The sequence below is a fragment of the Chelmon rostratus genome, chromosome 5, assembly GCF_017976325.1.
Source record: "Chelmon rostratus isolate fCheRos1 chromosome 5, fCheRos1.pri, whole genome shotgun sequence".
In the NCBI taxonomy this organism is placed as follows: Eukaryota; Metazoa; Chordata; class Actinopteri; order Chaetodontiformes; family Chaetodontidae; genus Chelmon; species Chelmon rostratus.
In genome coordinates, this window is record NC_055662.1 from 2,779,649 (window position 1) to 2,800,609 (window position 20,961).

Genomic DNA, 20,961 nt, shown 5'->3' on the forward strand with positions numbered 1-20,961 from the left:
TCCATAGATAAATAAAGCTGAAGAAACTTTGAAAACCCTGTTCCCCGTTAGCAATGAGTCAGCCTCGCCCACATCACTGAAACTGACAAATTGCCTCTTTGTAAAGTGCATTCTGTTCTTTTTTTGATGCATAAAAAACAAGAACACACGATTATCCTCAAAGCAGTATGATTTGTTTCTGAAATATTAAAATCAAATGCACCATGTGCTTAATCGGGCTTTCAAAAGCACCGGGAGCGTCCAACTTAAGGGCCTTTTGATATGTGGACAATAAAACCCTGTGATAGTACGACTACAGATGCCACTAACAATACCTAAATCTGTTCCAAGATAAATCATAATTAAGAGCTCTACATTAACAATTACTATTGCTACTACTCATTACTATGTTATTGTTCATATAGCAGGGACAATGCATACCAATACTGCTGCTGATGTATGAAAGTTGCGTCTCCCCAGCTCTTCAGCAAGTAACGGTTTTCACACACCCTATCTTCATAAAACCACCTCAAAACATTAATAACTGCATAGGATTTCAGTTAAAGCAAGTATGGAACAGAAACATCACATTGGGGGTCAGATTGGATTTTTCCTGAAAGAAGGGGCATGCAAATGATTCGGAAAAGACAGCTGCCCAGAACAACTCCTTTCACAACCTAATTGCCATTTGTGAAAGTACTTTGGTCGGATATTTTCATTCTAGTCTTTGATCCATCGACACCAATACTACTACTTGGGGCTTGGCCCAGGCAAACCAGTGTGGAATAAAGCAGGTCTAAAGGAGAAAAGAAAGCTTGTAGTGGAACAGGTGCGTAGGCAGGAGGAGTTGTTAAGAGGGGCAAAAGCAGTTGGTCAAGCCAAACAGGGACAATGGTTGAATTGGGAAGGTGTTGAGAAGAGGAAACTTAGTTGGAGGGACCTGTGGAATATGGAGGAAGGCCGTATTAAATTTCTGATAGGGGCGACATACGATGTGTTGCCAACCCCGCAGAACCTAAGTCTCTGGGTACAGGGCGATCAATCGTGCCCACTCTGCTCAGGTACAGCAAGTTTAAAGCACATTTTGTCAGGTTGTAGAATTAGCTTATCACAAGGCCGGTATACATGGCGGCATAATCAGGTGCTGAGAAGCTTAGCCGCAGGCATTGAGGAGAGAAGGAAGCAGGTGAATTCTGGAAGTTCTAGAAAGGAGAGGTTAGATGTGCAGTTTGTTCGAGAGGGGGAGAAAAATAAAGCTGCTAAGTCAGGGAGAAAGCAGGGAGGTGGCTGCCTGGTAGGGGCTGATGATTGGCAAATGCAGGTCGACTTGGGAGGACAGCTAGTTGTGCCCCAGGAAATAGTTTATAGTAATCTGAGGCCAGACATTGTCTTATGGTCCATGAGTAAAAAGACTGTGTATTTTATTGAGTTAACAGTCCCTTGGGAAAATTCAGTGGAGGCAGCTTATGAAAGGAAGAAGACTAAGTATGCAGATTTAAAGACAGAATCTGAGCAGAGGGGATGGAAGACCAGGGTCTGTCCGGTTGAAGTGGGGTGTAGAGGTTTTGTTGCAGGGTCAGCTGTTTCACTGTTGAGGGAGCTGGGAGTGCATGGGCAAAATTTAAGAAAGACAGTGAGGGAGATGTCAGATGAGGCTGCTAGGTCTAGTCAGTGGATATGGATCAGGAGAAATAATAGTAGTTGGGGGGTGAAATAGGGACAGTGGGGGGGCAGGCAGAGGACATGCATGCCTAACCCGGCAAGAGAAGAAGTTAAAGTCTGAACAAGACACCTCTCCTCTGCTCTGCTTTCCCCGCCCCATCTTCTCGCTCTGCCAATAGGAAGAGAACCAGGAAGTTTAGATAAGGTGGGGGTGTGGCCAGCTAGAGTCTCTCTTTGGGACCATGCGGCCTGTTCAGGTGAGTTTGCGTGGTAAGACACAGAGTTGGCTTGTTTTTTGATCTTTTTGGTTGTTTTCCTGTTTTGTCTGCTTCTTGAAGGAAATGTTAGGGTTTGCTTTCCTGCTCTGTTTGCTTTTTGAAGGAAATGGTAGGGTTTGCTGCTTCTTGAAGGAAATGTTAGAAGAGGCTGTTAAATCTAGTCTGTGGTTTAGGCCTCCACCTTCAGCACCTTCTAAATTTTCCACCCCCTACTCGAACAAGGGTCTGTATCCAATCCCTACTTTCATCTTTTGACTCTACCTCTTTATTTTCTATCCCCTACCCGAACCAGGGTTTGTATTCCCACCCCGCTTTTTCTTGGTGCAGTTGGTGAGAGGCAGGGGTAGATGATGGTAGTGTGGCAATCGGCAGTTACATGTGGCATCTAGGCCTGTGGTAGCATTGTAGCAGCTAACAATAGCTAAAGCGGTGAGAGTATGATAGTATCTTAGCAGTTAGTATTGGTAGCTAGCAATTAACATTAACAGTATAGGTGAATCTAGCGCTATTGTCTTCTTCTGTTCCTCTTAGCAGGTAGCGGTTAGCACATAACATTAGCTAAATGGTAGCATCGGAACTGTATTGTCTTCTTCTGTTCTTCCTAGCGGTTAGCAGTAGCATTAGCAATAGTTAAATGGTAGCATCGGTACTGGCCACTACCTGGAGCATCTCTGGGTCAGTTGAACGTGGCGGTGCTGTTTGGATTGTGTAGGAGCAGTGTGAACTGGCACTAGGGGGGGTGACTCTGGGACGCCGGAGTTCACTGCCTAACCTCCTGGAGGTGTAGTGGGACTAAGTAGGCGAAACACTGTTGAAGGGAGGTTTCCACCTGATGACCCCCAGAGACGTGTTAGGAATCACTGCTCTTTGGCAGGTATAGAGGCAGATTAGAGCTCCAAGGTTCTTCACTGAGAATGAATCCTCTTTTTGAGCACAAGTATCTTGTGTTTAAATTAACTCACAACTAGCTTGGCTAGTGACTGTTGTGAATAGAGCAGCTGACAACATGGGAAAGACCATGTGACTGCTTGGAAAGACAGCTGACAGGAGGGAAAAGACCCCACAGGTGCTGGTATGGGCTAGCAACCCATGGCAGCAGTGGCAAGCCTTAACCTTGCTACAACCAGACTTAGCTACAACCAATATAAGGAAAATACCCCAAGAGTCAGCGAGAGCAGGGGTGGAAGATGACTCACAGGTGGATTGCATGGTAACGAACAGGATAACGGATATGACTATGCCTTGGATACATGACTCAGTGAGGGATGGGGGCACGGACCCATCTCTTAGGGCCAGAGGTAGCAGTACTCAGGTGACAGGGAAGGCAACTAAGGAGAGCAAAAGTTGTGCAGCAGAGGATAAGAAGCTTCAAGTTTGCCCATGTGGCTGGCAGAAAATAACATCAATCCGAGGCCTTAGAACTCATCAGGGAAGGAGGAAGTGTTTAGCGGTGGAAGGGCAGAGTGGCCGCATCGACCAGTATTTCTTGAGAAGTCAGTCGAATCAGTCGGATGAAGTCCAGCGACAGGTAGAAAACCACAGTTCGCAGGATATCAGTAACACTATCCCTGGAGAGGAGGAGGTACGGAGAGGGGATGCAGTTGGTGTTGAGGGCAACAGGCCAGCCAAGGAGAGAAGCATGGAGCAGAAAGCTAGAGTTAAGTGGCCGAGGGCTAATGATAGCAAAGAGTGGGAGGCAGTTGATAGAGATTTATCAGTCATATTAAGCAGGCTTAGAGGAGATGTAGTGGAGAAATTGGATAAAATTGGAGATGTGATCTACTCCTATGGTCGAGAGAGATTTGGGGTGCTTGTCAAAAGGAAAGGCGAGAGGGTGCAGGTCGGCAAGTCTAGGCGGCAAAGAGAAATAGAGAAGTTAGTAAAGGAAAGGAGGCAGTTAAGAAAGCAGTGGAGGAAGGCGACAGAAGAAGAAAGGGAGGGAATTAAGGTGTTGCAGGAGGAACTGAGAAGCAGGTTAGCAGTACTCAGAAGGGCAGAACACCTTAGGGAGAAGAGAAAGAAGAAGGAACGTGCAAGGTCAGCATTTTTTAGGAACCCCTTTAATTTTGTGAAAGGCTTGTTTAATCAAGAAAAAGGAGGGCAACTTAAGGCAACGAAATCAGAGATTGAACAGTATTTGAAGTCGACGTATTCAGATTCAAAGGAGAATAGGAACATAGGTCTTCCACCTGACATGCCACCATTAGGGGAAGTGGAGCAGGAGATGGATGTGAGCCCACCTCGGTGGAGAGAAGTGGTGGAGGTGGTTAGGCGTGCAAAGGCTTCTTCGGCCCCAGGGCCTAATGGAGTCCCCTACCGTGTCTATAAGAGTGCACCTGGCATCTTAAGGACACTATGGAGATACCTGAGAATAGTTTGGGAGAAACAAAGTATTCCAAGAGCATGGCGCAGGGCAGGAGGTGTCTTCATCCCTAAGGAGAAGGAGTCATCGGACCTTAGCCAGTTTCGGATGATTTCTCTCCTAAATGTTGAGGGAAAGATTTTCTTTAGTATCGTAGCACAGAGGCTGGCTAAATACTTAGAAAGGAATGGTATGATAGATACGACAGTGCAAAAAGCAGGGATACCAGGATTTGCGGGATGCTTAGAGCATACTAGCATGATTTGGCATCAGATTCAGACAGCTAAGAGGGAGAAAAGAGACTTGAATGTTGTATTTTTAGATCTGGCTAATGCGTTTGGGTCAGTGCCACATAACCTTATTTGGAGTTCCTTTGACTACTTTAAAGTGCCGGAGATAGTTGTTAACTTGGTGAAAGCATATTTCCAAGACATCAGACTGTGTGCAAGTATCGCAGAGCTCACAACAGGCTGGCAAAGATTGGAGGTTGGTATTATGGCAGGATGTACAGTGTCCCCGCTAGCTTTCACAATGGCTATGGAGGTAATTATTAGGGCTTCCAAGTGGGTCGTAGGTGGAGAGAGACGGCAGAATGGAATGCGTCTTCCACCAATTAGGGCTTATATGGATGATATGACACTGCTAACTTCAACAGTGCCATGTACAAGGAGGTTGTTAGATAAAGTCAATCAGAATCTCAAGTGGGCTAGTATGAAGATTAAGCCTAGTAAGTCAAGGAGTATTTCAATATACAGAGGGAAAGTAAGTGATAGAAAGTTTGCTATAGATGGTGAGGAAATCCCAACAATTAGGGAGAAATCAGTTAAGAGTCTAGGACGGTGGTACAATGTGGACCTGAATGATGTTGAACAGGTTGTGCAATTTAGAAAGGATGTTGCAGAAGGGCTGGAGAGAATAGATAAATCAGGGCTCCCAGGAAAACTGAGGTTGTGGTGCTTGCAGTTTGGCTTGTATCCTAGGTTAATGTGGCCAATGTCAATATATGAAGTCCCATTATCTGTAGCAGAGAGAATGGAAAGGCTAGTTAGCTCTTATATTAGAAAATGGTTGGGTGCTCCCAGGTGCTTAAGCAATGTAGCTTTGTATGGGAAAGGAATGCTTCAGCTGCCAGTATCCAGTCTAACAGAGGAGTTTAAATGCACTAAGGTTAGGACAGAACTTTTATTATCTGGGAGTAAGGACATGTTAGTTAGCAATGTGGTTCCGAATCCTTCTGGGGGGAGGAAATGGAACCCAAGGGCAGCAGTGCAGGAGGCAGAGGCAGCTCTTAGGCATGCAGAAATAGTAGGAAATGTTCAATTTGGCCGGGGAGGCTTGGGGCTTGGCCCAGGCAAACCAGTGTGGAATAAAGCAGGTCTAAAGGAGAAAAGAAAGCTTGTAGTGGAACAGGTGCGTAGGCAGGAGGAGTTGTTAAGAGGGGCAAAAGCAGTTGGTCAAGCCAAACAGGGACAATGGTTGAATTGGGAAGGTGTTGAGAAGAGGAAACTTAGTTGGAGGGACCTGTGGAATATGGAGGAAGGCCGTATTAAATTTCTGATAGGGGCGACATACGATGTGTTGCCAACCCCGCAGAACCTAAGTCTCTGGGTACAGGGCGATCAATCGTGCCCACTCTGCTCAGGTACAGCAAGTTTAAAGCACATTTTGTCAGGTTGTAGAATTAGCTTATCACAAGGCCGGTATACATGGCGGCATAATCAGGTGCTGAGAAGCTTAGCCGCAGGCATTGAGGAGAGAAGGAAGCAGGTGAATTCTGGAAGTTCTAGAAAGGAGAGGTTAGATGTGCAGTTTGTTCGAGAGGGGGAGAAAAATAAAGCTGCTAAGTCAGGGAGAAAGCAGGGAGGTGGCTGCCTGGTAGGGGCTGATGATTGGCAAATGCAGGTCGACTTGGGAGGACAGCTAGTTGTGCCCCAGGAAATAGTTTATAGTAATCTGAGGCCAGACATTGTCTTATGGTCCATGAGTAAAAAGACTGTGTATTTTATTGAGTTAACAGTCCCTTGGGAAAATTCAGTGGAGGCAGCTTATGAAAGGAAGAAGACTAAGTATGCAGATTTAAAGACAGAATCTGAGCAGAGGGGATGGAAGACCAGGGTCTGTCCGGTTGAAGTGGGGTGTAGAGGTTTTGTTGCAGGGTCAGCTGTTTCACTGTTGAGGGAGCTGGGAGTGCATGGGCAAAATTTAAGAAAGACAGTGAGGGAGATGTCAGATGAGGCTGCTAGGTCTAGTCAGTGGATATGGATCAGGAGAAATAATAGTAGTTGGGGGGTGAAATAGGGACAGTGGGGGGGCAGGCAGAGGACATGCATGCCTAACCCGGCAAGAGAAGAGGTTAAAGTCTGAACAAGACACCTCTCCTCTGCTCTGCTTTCCCCGCCCCATCTTCTCGCTCTGCCAATAGGAAGAGAACCAGGAAGTTTAGATAAGGTGGGGGTGTGGCCAGCTAGAGTCTCTCTTTGGGACCATGCGGCCTGTTCAGGTGAGTTTGCGTGGTAAGACACAGAGTTGGCTTGTTTTTTGATCTTTTTGGTTGTTTTCCTGTTTTGTCTGCTTCTTGAAGGAAATGTTAGGGTTTGTTTTCCTGCTCTGTTTGCTTTTTGAAGGAAATGGTAGGGTTTGCTGCTTCTTGAAGGAAATGTTAGAAGAGGCTGTTAAATCTAGTCTGTGGTTTAGGCCTCCACCTTCAGCACCTTCTAAATTTTCCACCCCCTACCCGAACAAGGGTCTGTATCCAATCCCTACTTTCATCTTTTGACTCTACCTCTTTATTTTCTATCCCCTACCCGAACCAGGGTTTGTATTCCCACCCCGCTTTTTCTTGGTGCAGTTGGTGAGAGGCAGGGGTAGATGATGGTAGTGTGGCAATCGGCAGTTACATGTGGCATCTAGGCCTGTGGTAGCATTGTAGCAGCTAACAATAGCTAAAGCGGTGAGAGTATGATAGTATCTTAGCAGTTAGTATTGGTAGCTAGCAATTAACATTAACAGTATAGGTGAATCTAGCGCTATTGTCTTCTTCTGTTCCTCTTAGCAGGTAGCGGTTAGCACATAACATTAGCTAAATGGTAGCATCGGAACTGTATTGTCTTCTTCTGTTCTTCCTAGCGGTTAGCAGTAGCATTAGCAATAGTTAAATGGTAGCATCGGTACTGGCCACTACCTGGAGCATCTCTGGGTCAGTTGAACGTGGCGGTGCTGTTTGGATTGTGTAGGAGCAGTGTGAACTGGCACTAGGGGGGGTGACTCTGGGACGCCGGAGTTCACTGCCTAACCTCCTGGAGGTGTAGTGGGACTAAGTAGGCGAAACACTGTTGAAGGGAGGTTTCCACCTGATGACACCCAGAGACGTGTTAGGAATCACTGCTCTTTGGCAGGTATAGAGGCAGATTAGAGCTCCAAGGTTCTTCACTGAGAATGAATCCTCTTTTTGAGCACAAGTATCTTGTGTTTAAATTAACTCAAATCCGACGCACAGCTGGATCTGGTTCAAGAGCTCCCTCATTAGTTACGTAAGCAAATCTGAATGAATCAACAAAATAAATCTGATCACAGATCAGTCAGTGGCGCATGAATCTCTGTGCTATTTAAACACATGTAGCAGTTTCATATATTATTTTTCTCAGCCATAAATTCTAACCAGTCCATAATAAGAGAAAAGGCCAGCCCCTCTGCTTAGGCCTTGTCTGAGCTGCAGATCAGAGACTTTGATGGCTAAGCAACATTTATGTTGTGGCAGGTAGGTATGGCAAACATTCGTCATGACAAGTATCTATGTCATCAGTCTAATGTATATTTTGCATGAATACTGGCCACATTCTCTGCAATTTTCCTTGGTTTAATTAGCTCGATTGATTGACATGAGCTGTCAGGAGCCTCTTAAGATATTTCTATATAATTTAGCGGACCTTGCATAGGCCAGTCATAGAAGAATGAGATTCCTAGAATACTTGTACAGACACATTCATATACACATGAAGTTGGCAATGTTTTTTTTTTCTGATGTTTCTGATCATCTCACATGTCATCAGGAAGTAGACAGAGTACAAGCATGTTGCATGCAACAAGAAATCTGAAGCCTGACCAAGTTGAAATCTGCTAAATACTGTAACTTCCATATGGCGTGAAAGCAGCAAATGATGGACCCAAGCTGGACCTGCTGTAGCTGCCACGGATTTGACAATGAGCCAGAGCGAAATATTTATGTTTTTTCTGATAAACTGATGAGAAGCCCCTCAAATAACCACCCAAATCTCAAGTGAGTACTCACCTAAAAACCTGTGAAATGACATCATTATCTCAGTGACAATAATCTGGGAACAGAACAATCAATGGTCGACAGACAAACAACAAGCCACTGCCATAATGTTTGCTTTCCTTCCTTTGATTTTCCGTTCTCAGACATGTCAGGCCCCTTCGCGTCCATTTCCAACACACACCACCGTGTCTGATCACATGACCGGCGGACAATTTGTATCTCACTTCATGTGCTCCTGTAATAAAAGTCAAACAGACAGAAAACTGAGCTGTGGTTGATAGTACAAGCAGCACTTATCAATGATTAACTTGTTAAATGGCTTCTCCCAGCATTTTTATTTCATGGTGCGCTGAAATATTTTCATTGACGGCAGTTTTGCTCCGGAAGAAGTGCTCGTTTACAAGATATGAGTAGTGATGGCTTTTAAATTTAAATATTGTTTCCTCTTTACAGATGAGAGTGGGTTGTCTTCTGTGCACGAAACAGCTGTAGTGGCTTGTAACATTAAATGTGTCTCTTGTGGCTTTTTTTTTGTGGCTCTAAAACGCAGCACTCTCTCTAAACTGGTTGTGATCACAGGATTCAAGAATTCAGTGTAAAATCCTATTTAGTACCAAAACACACTTTCTGTCCCGATTTAGCATTGCTTTATAAGCGTGAACTGCCTTTGATCTGATGGCACTGGCCTTGCAGGAGATGTCCAATCCTCCACATTTCGGCGAGGTGGCCGACAAGTGGGAAGTGAATAGTGCCTGAGAGAGCGGAGCTTAGGCGTCACATCACATTACCTGAGGATGCGTCAGCCAGGTCAAGTCATCTGTGTCTGCTGCCGCGGATTGATGTTCCCCAGCTGCACGAAGCAAGCGTCGTCTCTCCTGGGACAAACTTACGCTCCAACCTCACAGAAATATTATCAGATGTGGAGGGCGGGTCGATGTGGGAGCTGTGTGTGAACTCGGCTTAAATTTTTGCCTAAATATTTAAAATGTCTTTGACATTTAAACACAAGATGACTGCATGTGCAACTTCAGTTGCAACGCAATAAGACAATGTGGTGGTTTAGTTAATTGCATATTTCTTCATGAATATGGACAACCAAATTGTAACAGCAACATCTTTAAGTAGGTCCTGCATTAGTAAAGCGGCCCTCCTCAGATTTTACCCACAGTGAGTACTTACTCAGTCTGTGAAAAACAGGCGAGAGCTTTCTTAAGGTGTGGGGTTTGAAAAACATGGACATTTACCCAGAAGGGAGGGTCTAAAAAAAGACACTATTGACTTGCAATATGAGAAATGTAGGACTCAGTGTTTTGTCTTGATCTATCTTTAAGACTAACACTCAGGATAGCTCATGCTCTGCAGCATCGATTTTAATCATTCTTTTCTAAATATATCTCTTGTTCCCAAATTTCATGGAGGTGCAATACATTGCTGAAGCAACTCTATAACTACAGACGCTGTCTTATTAAGGGCCTGTGTCAAAAGTAGTTTTAAATCTTCATTATTTCAGTTTATTTCATGGGGTCCAACAGGTCATTTTTGTCCCAGAGCCCCACATGGTTAAAACCGGTGCTGATTAGACTCGTTGAGTGGATGATGAATGTCAGAGACGCTATATTCCATGAGGACAACATCAAGTCCTTGCAGGATCATAAATTCATTGCTTCTGTGCACTAGGGACCACTCCTCTGGCACCAAATTGTCCATATTGGCATATACAGCGCAGCATCTCACCTCTAAACCTAAAGGAGCTCCGAGTGACAATCAATATCCCTCTGTGAGCAGAGCACCTCGTCTTCAGGGACTGTATAACCCCCACAAACAACCCTGTTCACTCCTGAGCTTCACTTGCAGCACTCAGCCTTAGTTCAGCTTTATTTTACAACACATGTCCTGACATGGGAATCCAAAATGACAGAGAGCCTTAATTACAGCTAATCATGTGTCTAATTGGCAATTCTCATCCTAATGAATTATCTCTACGATTCCCATTGTGAATCATAGGCCAAACACACTCTGCTTTGTTTAATTAGAACAAGCCTGTTTTCATGGAGATCAGTGCAAACAGTTTACAGAACTGTCTGTTCAGCTTGTGTGGGGATGAAAATAATCCTAAACTGACATCCCGTTTAAATTTGAGTTCTCAGTTGATCTTGTAGGCGACGAGACGCAGAAAGACATGGAAGCGATCCTCTTGAATGGTGAGGTTTCGTGGGTGTGCACTTTGATTTCATGGCAGCAGATTCAATCACCTTTTCAGACATGCTTGCTCACAGGTGGGCCCGAGGGACTTGGGTGGCTCTGCATTAAGTGCGGAGTCTGCCCCTGTCCATCGGCGTCTGGGTGGTCTCTGTGGCGGCGCTCCCGGTGGCCGCAGGTTGTGGCGCTTCCCAGTGTGGATGGCTCCCATAGGTGTTTCCTCACATGGTTCCTCAGTGCCCTGCCATGTCTCAGCACTGTGTGTGTGTGTGTGTGCATGTGTGTGTGTGTTTTGTGAGTGTTTGTGTGAGCGCATGTGTGTATATCTGGAAGTGGGATATTGTCTGTCATATTATGCTTTTATTCTCTCTGTTGTTGTATTCTTTTATCTTGTGAAGCACTTTGTGTTGCATTTTAAATGGATGAAAAGTGCTATATAAATAAAGTTTGATTTGATTTGATTTGATTTGTCCTTTCTGAGTATATGAGCAATTCACAGCGACCATGAGACCCCACAGTGCCGGTCTGCCACACTCCCACTTATCTACCACTGGAATACAAAGCAATCGCACTGTATCACAGCATTTCGTCTGTGATCCACTTCCTCCCATCATTAGCTCTTCAGGCATACTTAAGTGTCTTTTCCTCAGTGCAACCACAAGAAGGAAACATGCATAATTCTGGGCATAATGCACTGAGGTAATAACGCCTGATAGGAGAGCAGGAGGAAATAATCACATGATCAATACTACAATGAGCGTCTGTCTTCATTATGTTTAGTGAGGCAGAACAGTGACACTGATCACTTGACTTTTATTTCATTGTGGATTATAGTGAGAGCAGTGGACAAGTCTCATTTGTCACAAGCTATCAGGCTCAGCGCTGGCATCACGAGCTGCAGTATACCTGAGATGCAAAGTGGATCTTGATGGCTGGGGAGGAGCGCTCAGCCTCTACTTTCCCCATTTTGAATGTAGAATTGAAAGCAACTCACCATGGGGCGTTTGGGGACTAACTTTCTTGAATAATTTTGGAACAAGGTGTTGTTGCAAAACACCAGGGTGGCAAACCTCAGATTTATATGTACATAGAGAGAAAGGCTGTTTGGGGGTTTTCTCAGATGTGAACTTTACAGAATGCACTGTTTGTGTAAAGTGAATTTTTGCAGCTTGCAGCAAATCTTTGCTTTGACTTGATTGTTAAGGGGGCGTAATAACAGAGAGCAGGTGCGCCCTGTGCGCCCTGAACACAGATGAAGGACGATGGTGAAAAATCTATCACAGTCATAGCAGCTTTATGGTACTGCTGTATTGATCCAAAATGCGTAATTACAGGAACCACTGCCCATGGTTCCGGCATGAAAATGAATAAGGGAGCTCTAAATTAATCACAGTGTGCGTATTAATTTTCTGGTTCAGTGATTTCAGCCGCACAGATGTCAGATCATTATTCAGAGGAATGGTTGATCTTGATTCGGCATTAAATGTCATTCTCGGGCGCAAAAACGCCCAATTTGATGTGTTCATTACTTCATCTGGCACTTGATCTGTTCGTGCCCTCAATGTGCTTAAGTAGCAGCTTATAAAAGGCCACAGACAGCATGTTTCTCCACGTCATTTTAAACGCACTGCATGCCACTGAAAAGCAATATCAAAGCAGCTTTAGTTGCTAACTTTGGAAACTTACCTATCGACGCTGATCACACACAGGGTCATGATTGAAGCAGTGCAGCACATTACATTCATGCCGATGAAGATGTTACAGAACACCTCTCCAAAAAGCCACTTGCCCCCGGTGAGGTCTGTCACTATAACAAACGGCATCACAACTATGGCCACTGACAGGTCCGCCACTGCCAGAGATACCAGAAGGTAGTTTGAAGGTTGCCTCAGTTTCTTCACCACGCACACCGCAATCACCACCAGCGTGTTTCCCATGACGGTGACCGCTGTGATTATCGCCAGCATCACCCCGATAATCATCTTCTCTGGGCGCCCGAAATCCAGCAGCTGCTCCCCGCACGACTCGTTCCACATGGCTGTGGGACTGATAGTGACGAGGACGTTGTACAGAAGCTGCAGAGTGCCATTGATAACCTCGGAAATATCCTCCTTGTTGAAAGTGAGCTCAATTTCCGAAGTATTGAACATCACGACGACGTTATCTCGGTACGGGTGCAAGGGAAGCCCCGCCGGCGCGGTCCAATTACGCGCATATTTGAATGTGTGTGACCTTCTCTCGGCTCCTGATCAGCGGTTTTACACCGACGCTCTTGCAGCTGCACCACATCAGAGCTACCAACAACTCACCGGGGATCCTGACTGGCTCCTGTTTAAGAATGATCCGTCTGAGGAAGTGCGGGAGATGCGTGCTCCATCCCCAGAGAGAAAAACAACTTGTATTGCAAAACTGCTACATGAAAAGAAGTTGCAGAAGCTCAACATCGCTGCTCCCGAAGTGTTTCTCAGCGCACCACGGTGGTCTTTTTTGCAAGTTGCGCTGCGCAAACCGCACCTATTTGAGCATGACGCATCCCTTCAGCCTACTGACTGAATAAGAGAGTTAAGGGCAGCGGCTTTAAAGTGGATTATTCAGGGGGCTCCAAGCGTACAAAAGCACGAAAACTGTCGTGGCTATTTGTGCATTTGGGCACAGGGTTCCCTCTCACACTTTAATTTCCACAGTGACAGATAATGAGGGTATGTACTGATCACAAAATAATGATTCCGGTTTATTAACAGCGTTTGTCGCACTCTGATATGTGGCTGTGAATTAATATAACAAAAATCACACATTTTATCACACATTATATTTTTACTCATCAGTGCACATCTATATGTATTGTGATGATGGTCAGAATGAGCTGCTTGGCATCCCTGTGACAGACATTTTTTTAAAGCCCTCAAACACAGCCAGTCCTTTTTTGGAGAAAAAAAAAATCATGCAGCAAACTTTGTTTTAAAAATCCCTGTTTTTCCCACATGCCTCTTGAATTTGACAGGAACTGAACCTCGTGGCACTTTGCCGGTGCCTCCAACAAGCAAAAATCACCCGTTTATAAATAGAACATCGCAAAACACTCAGAAGCAACACCATTTAACAAAAAGTGCATTTTTTTCTTGACGTGTACAATATGCTTTTCTATCACGCTGATGCTTTTCCTGGTCGCGTCAGCTCATCAAATTTTAGCACTGAAGACAAATCAAAAGACAAAGTCCAGCACCGCTGATGATGCTGGAAGACAGTGAGGACAAAGCTTCCCAGGACTTTGGCTGCTTGCATCATCGTCCAGGCAGCAACAGCTGTGGCATGTTTGTCCCCCCTGGCTCTGGAGGGGCCCGTGCTGTTTCCCACAATTCCCTTAGCCTGTCATCCCAGCCCCCTCACATGCTAGCCACCACAGCCATGGCCTTTTATTCACCATTACCTACTACTCAGTCTGACAGACAAGTCAGTAATGATTGTCATATCAAATGAATGCAGTGACCACCACCAGTTTCTGCTAGACCTCCTGCTGTCAGGGAAATTTGGCCCATTTACACCAATGATACAACAGATGCATGGATGTCAGAGCAGATGGGTCACGTTTCCAGGGTGGAAAGCCTCTGAGTTGAGTACTCTGGGCTTATGTAAATCGACCTGTCAGCATGTCAGTGTCTCATTGAGCCTGTCTGATGGTCTTATAATGAGAGGGGTTAAACAGGTATGGATTACACATGCTTTGGGAGCAATGATGACAGATGGTTAGGAGAAAGCTTGACAAGACAAATTCCAATCAATCGGCTGCAAATTGTAAACAGTTAATGGAAGTGTTTCTTATTTGTGGAATGAACTACATAGACAGGTTGTGTCTCTTTGTAGTCCTTTTCTGTCTCTGTGGTTATTTTGCATCTTTTTGTGGTCATTTTCTGTCTCTTTGTGGTCATTTTTAGTCTGAGTACATTTTGGGCATCTTTGTGGTCTTTTTGTATTTTTGGCTTGGGAGCTGAAGAATGGATGGCTGGAGGGGGCAGAGGATGAGACCTCAAGCAGGTGGCCCAGGGGTTTAGGGGCAAAGCAAGAAACCTCAGGAGCACGGCCCGGGAGCAAGCGCGATGGGTGGAGGAGGTCTGGAGGGCGACCAGGAGGCAGGACCAAAAGGCGGAGCTGCGCTGGAGGAGGGCCTGGGCACTGCTGATGCAGACAGGAGAGCTCTGGAGGCCGATGACGGGGCCGGAAGTTAGCAGGTGTTAGGGGCTTGCTGCCTTCCTCTTCCTTGTGTTTTCCCTTTGTTTCTGCCTCTTCCTCTCTGTGTCATGTCAGTCCTGTTTTATGTTGTCTTTTTATGTGTATGTGTGTGTGTGTGTGTGTCTGGCATGGGCGTTTCCTCATCCACGCTGATCATCCTCACCTGTCTCTCTCTTCGCCATCAGCTGTCACAGCTGCAGCTCATCCACTGATCAGATGCTACAGGATAGGATAATATAATAATAAGGATGATAGATTTGCCTGCTTGGTAAACTTGTTGCGGCTGCAACAAACCCCTTGAGCTTGCTCTTTGAGAAATTCTGCAAGATATTTTCAGTTGTGAAATTAGGCACTGCTGCAGTTCAGGGACAGGGGCCCACTGCAGGTCAGCAGTAATTGGTGTTAGCCTGGCCGCCGACTGGGAACCAGGAGCAGGACTAGGAAGCTGAGAGGGCTGGTGGCAGCTCTGTGGCACTGGACAGCTGGGACGTCAGTATATTCTTATTGTCTTAGTATATTATTTCTCATATATTTTTATTGCATTTATGTATATTTTTATCTGCATGTTAGTTTATTTTATTCTAGTATCTTTATTGTTTCTAACATGGGGGTTTCAATGCAAAGTTCATTGACATGTTATGCTCAGTGACAATAATGACGATCTTGAATCATGGCATCACAAGTCAAAATGACCACTATGTCTTCTGTGGTCTCCATGGGACTCAAGACATGCAGGACTGACAAGTAGCGGACTAGCCAACTCAGGACAGGAAAGGCTTGCAGGCTCACCAACCCGAGCCTAATTGACCGGAGCGCAGGCTTGAAGTGAGGGTTGGTTGTTCGTAGACCGGGAAGTCGGCTAGGAACAAGCAAGCAGGGGTGCAGGCTCCAAACTAGCAGGTGGGAGGCCAGGAATCCGACTGGCGGCTAGCAGACTGGATGCTAGCAGGCCAAGGTGCAGACTGGAAGCAAGCAGGTGGGATGCTGGCAGACCAAGGCGCAGGTTGTTAGCTTGTGGACTGGATGCTAGGAACCAGGGACTGAGGCTCAGGTAGATGAATGGGAACCAGGGACTGAGGCTCAGGTAGATGAATGGGAACCAGGGACTGAGGCTCAGGTAGATGAATGGGAACCAGGGGCCAAGGTGGTAAGGAGACTGGAGTGACACGATCAGGAGGAACAAGATGCAGAGGAGAGTTAACATAACACTGTCACCATAAATGTGCCACTAAGTCAGGTCCTGCTTTCAGAAATGAGTGAGGTGCCTCGGGAAGTTTGCATCTTCATGAAGAACATCCTGCGTGCATGCAAGTCGTGTCAGGAAAAAGACAAGCAACACTGGTGGCTGTCTGTTTCTGCTGAGTCGATGTTTGTCCAGATGGTTCTGTTACAGTGTTGCAGGAAGGAACCAAGCGCTGGACACAGACTCGGGAGATGAGATGAGGTTTAAGAAAGTCTGCTGGGAGAAGATGGCTTGGTGTCGAGGAGTGATGGCAAATAGTGTGGGCAGGCTGGAATTACACGAGGATTAGAAGGCAAGCAGGTAGCAGGCAAGTGAGTAGGCAGGCAGACGAGGCATGATCCTGAGCACAAGGAAAAGACAGTTGGTACAATCCAGGATTAGAGCACAAACAACAGATTTTTCACCAGAGAGGCCTGGAGCACGTCTACCATCGTAACCAAAGCAATGATCTGGTGACGAGTGGGAGATGAGCCCACATTGAGCTGCTTGTCAGGAAGTGGGGTTTCAGGAGAACTAAGATTGAACTCAGATGCAGACACGAGGCGGAGCTGGTTCAATTTAATAAATTTAACTAAAGGTAACCACAATCCAAAACTAAGGAAAAACACTCACATGGGTAGAGGGGCATAAGACAGGACAAGACAACACAACACTGACAAAGAACGTGGCGTGGTTCATGGACAAAGACACAATAGAAGAACACTGACAAGGATCGTGGCGTGGCTAAGGACTAAGACAACACACAAGAAACACAGGACATGGCATGGGAATATAGACAACACTAGAGGACGCAGGACAAACATTTTCATGATGCGAGGCAAGGCGAGAGAATACAGACAAGACTAGGAGAAAAAAAAACAAGGAACGTGGCTTGGCTATAGACTTAGACAACACTAAAGAAACACATGAAACTTGGCATGGCATGGGAATAAAGTCAATACTAAAAAAACAAAAAAACAAAAAAAACACACACACACCACACTGGGCATGGCATGGCGAACAAACACAGACAACACAAAAGACGCTGAACAAACATTTACATGATATGTGGCAACGCCAGAGAATAAAGACAGGACTAGGAAAAACACAAGATACATGGCATGAGAAGGTAACACAGACAACACTCACAACTACAACTAAAGGAGCCATGGACATGAAAAGAGACAACACCAGGAAGAACCCTCACAAGGTAAAGGGCATAGCAAGGATTCACAGACAACGACCTGACAAAGACTGAGGGAGAGACACAGGCTTAAACACACCAGGGAGGACAACTAATGACACATAGGTGAAACCAATCAGACAATTACAAAGGTGGGAAAATACAGGAAGTAAAGCAAAAGAAGCAACATAACAAGAACCTTCAAAATAAAACAGGACATGACAAAAAGAGACTATGACAACACAAAAGAAGAATCAACAAAAAACAGGCGTGCCAAGCACGTATCATGACACTACTGAAAAGGTGTTGAGCTGATGGATGGCAGGTGAATCTGGAGTCAGGAGGAAAACCACGCCCACACCACATACACACAGAGAGCCAGAAAACGGGAGCACAGGAGAATCAGGGGAAGAGGGAAATAACTGCAGGCACAGCCGTGGCCGTGACAGGAGCTTCAAACAGAGTTTCGGGCCCTGGGCCAGCACTCAGCGGGCCCCTTCAGTGATCCATCCAAGCCTGTGGTGTTTCCAGGCATCACATATGTATGGAATCTGTTCTAACTCTCAACCATTGAGTTTGTAGACAGTTGAACTCCGGTGCATCCAGGTTCAATCTTTATTAAAACCAGGTCGTGGTTTGTCAGAAGTAAAAGTGTAATTTGAACCAATTACAGGAAAACCTCAAATGCAAAACTTGTTTTGATCCCCCCTGCTGTCAAAATCCCAAGTGGCCTGTTTGGATGTCAGGTTAATAAGACTGTCCATCAAACAAGCCTCATGTGAGTCCATGTGACTTTCGCACACAAGCCCTGGACGCCTTTTAATTGGGCTGTAATGACCTTCATGAAACCAAAAAATGAAGTAAACATGTCCTTTCACAGGGACGAGGCAGGCTGCCAACAGGTTTTACATTATGACCTGTAATTACACCAACACATCAATCATTTTCAGATGTTTAAATGTCTGAACAGACTGCCAAAAGCAACCCTTTAGGCCTTATCCAGACATGCAGCGTTACATGTGACTAGTATGACTCTTGATGTCGATTTGGAGCCCAGCTGTGCCTCTGACATGAACTGGCATCAGTCAGCCAGTTGAAGTGAAGCGTCTGTCCTCTAGATGTAGATTGCAGCTGAAGGCAGGCAGGTGGAGATCGTCCCTCTTCACAGGCCAGGGGGGAGATAAACGTTGTTTATCTTGTTTTCTTGGCAGCAAATTGAAGAGTCACAAACATGACCTTAATAAAGTGAATACATCAGATTAAGACCATTTGCAGAAGTGTTCGGTTACACACGTTCATGTGGACGCAGAAAAGTAAATCCAGATTTTCTACGTCATGGCCACAGCAACGAAAGGCCTTTAGGTTCTGTATCAATCAGTGTTTCGTGGCGTTTCTCTTTCTTAACACAGCTGCTATGAGCAGCTCCCACTCTGATGTTAAAAAGAGTTGAAGCAGACTCACAGCAGGGCTGCACCGTCACTCTTAGCTTTAGAAAACTGAGTCAAAGCCAGTCACATGTGACTCCTCACTGTAGCAGAACTGCCAATGTTGGTCAGAGTCCACTGGACAGAGTCAAAGGCCCAGTGTGGATTCAGGGCCATCTATTTGCAGATGTGCTCAGGCTCTCTCTGCCACACAGATATGGAGCATAATAATCATTTTTATGTTTCCATTAGTGTGTAATCACCTGATGATTAGAATCATTGTGTGTTCGTTACCTTAGAATGAGCTCTTTATGTCTACAGAAGGAGCCGGTCCTCTTCCACTGAGTCTGCCGTGTTACAGCACCTTGTTTCTACAGTAGCCCAGAAAGGACAAACCAAACCTTGGCTCTAGAGGGGGCCTTTCATGTTTTTCGAGTTTCATGGTAACTGATGTTGCTTGGAAAGGGAGGGTTGAGGCGAGGGGTATTCACATGGCTGCAATCGGTAACCTCTCTGATAGATTCTACTAAATCTGAGACACTGGACCTTTAAAAGGTATTTATTTAGCTGAAACTTTATTGGTACATGTTCTACTTTGACATGGAGCTAGTGCGATCTATCTGGTCCCAATAGTAGATACCAAAGCTCTTCTCTCCCTCTTGGCCCTGGAGAACTCTGTCAGAGCCCCGTCCAGTATCAGCTGTACCTGGGACAATAGACGGTGCATTGTCCCTGCTATATAAACAATAAAATAGTAATGAGTAATAGTAATAGTAACTGTTAATGTAGAGATCTGAATTATGATTAATCTTGTTGTAACAGATTTAGGACTCATTAGTGGCATCTGTAGTCGTACTATCACAGGGTTTTATTGTCCACATATCAAAAGGCCCTTAAGTTGGACGCTCCCGGTGCTTTTGAAAGCCCGATTAAGCACATGGTGCATTTGATTTTAATATTTCAGAAACAAATCATACTGCTTTGAGGATAATCGTGTGTTCTTGTTTTTTATGCATCAAAAAAAGAACAGAATGCACTTTACAAAGAGGCAATTTGTCAGTTTCAGTGATGTGGGCAAGGCTGACTCATTGCTAACGGGGAACAGGGTTTTCAAAGTTTCTTCAGCTTTATTTATCTATGGAGTTGTGTTTGCTGAGCAAGCATGCTGAACCTGATTCAAATCACGCCTGCAGACCGCCACATACCTCTGCTGCTGAGCCGCCACACTGAACACTAGTGGTGTAAGTGCCTTGCTCAAAGGAACATCACTGATGAGAAAAAAATACCTGCTGGGAGTCAAAGCACAAGGTCACAGACTCCTCTGGCTCGAGACCTTTATTCTCATCAGGCAAAAACGTACTGATAGCTGATTACCCCCATGAATCTGAAACAAAGCCTTTCTCTAATTAGGATGAAACTAACCTCCCTCCTGACAAGCTGTCAGCTGCACTATTTTACATTTCCATTTGCTGAGGCATTTATTCAGAGCCCCATACAGTGAGTCATGAGTCAGTATACGTTTAATATAAATGAGTGTTTCTACAGTGACACAATTACTGTAGCATCACACATGATCTGGTGACTCCTGCTGTTCAAATGTTGGTCTGGTCTTTGGCTTTTGGGGACAGGGCTTATATTCATGATGGAGGGTCAGTGTGATGCTCATATCTGTGGCAGTTACCTGTGTGTGTCACTAGATGGCATCACATCCCTTTAAGCTAACATCATTTCTCAGTTCGTTTATGTGATGTTGTCCTCCAAGCACCGAATGATGAAATGACTCCACTGAAGACTGACTTTATGAAAATAGAAAAAAGGCAAACCCATCAATCTAAAAATATCTCACTGTTAATAACTGCTGTCCGTCATGTTCTTAAAAGTTGACTGCAGGAGAGTTTATCTGACAGCAGTGAAACACATTATCCCATCTGGTCACTCCACAAAAACAGTGATATAACAGGAGCAAAGGAATGGTTCCTTTCTGGAGCAGTGAGTCATTTAATCCTCCAGAGAGCAGATGTGAGCACAAAGTCATCACCTCAACACCTCTGGGAGCATTTTAGTGATTATTTCAAAAGAGTCGAAGACTAATTGCCAATATGCCTGACCGGTGACCTGAAAACCAAAGCTCTGTGGACTTCTGGACTTT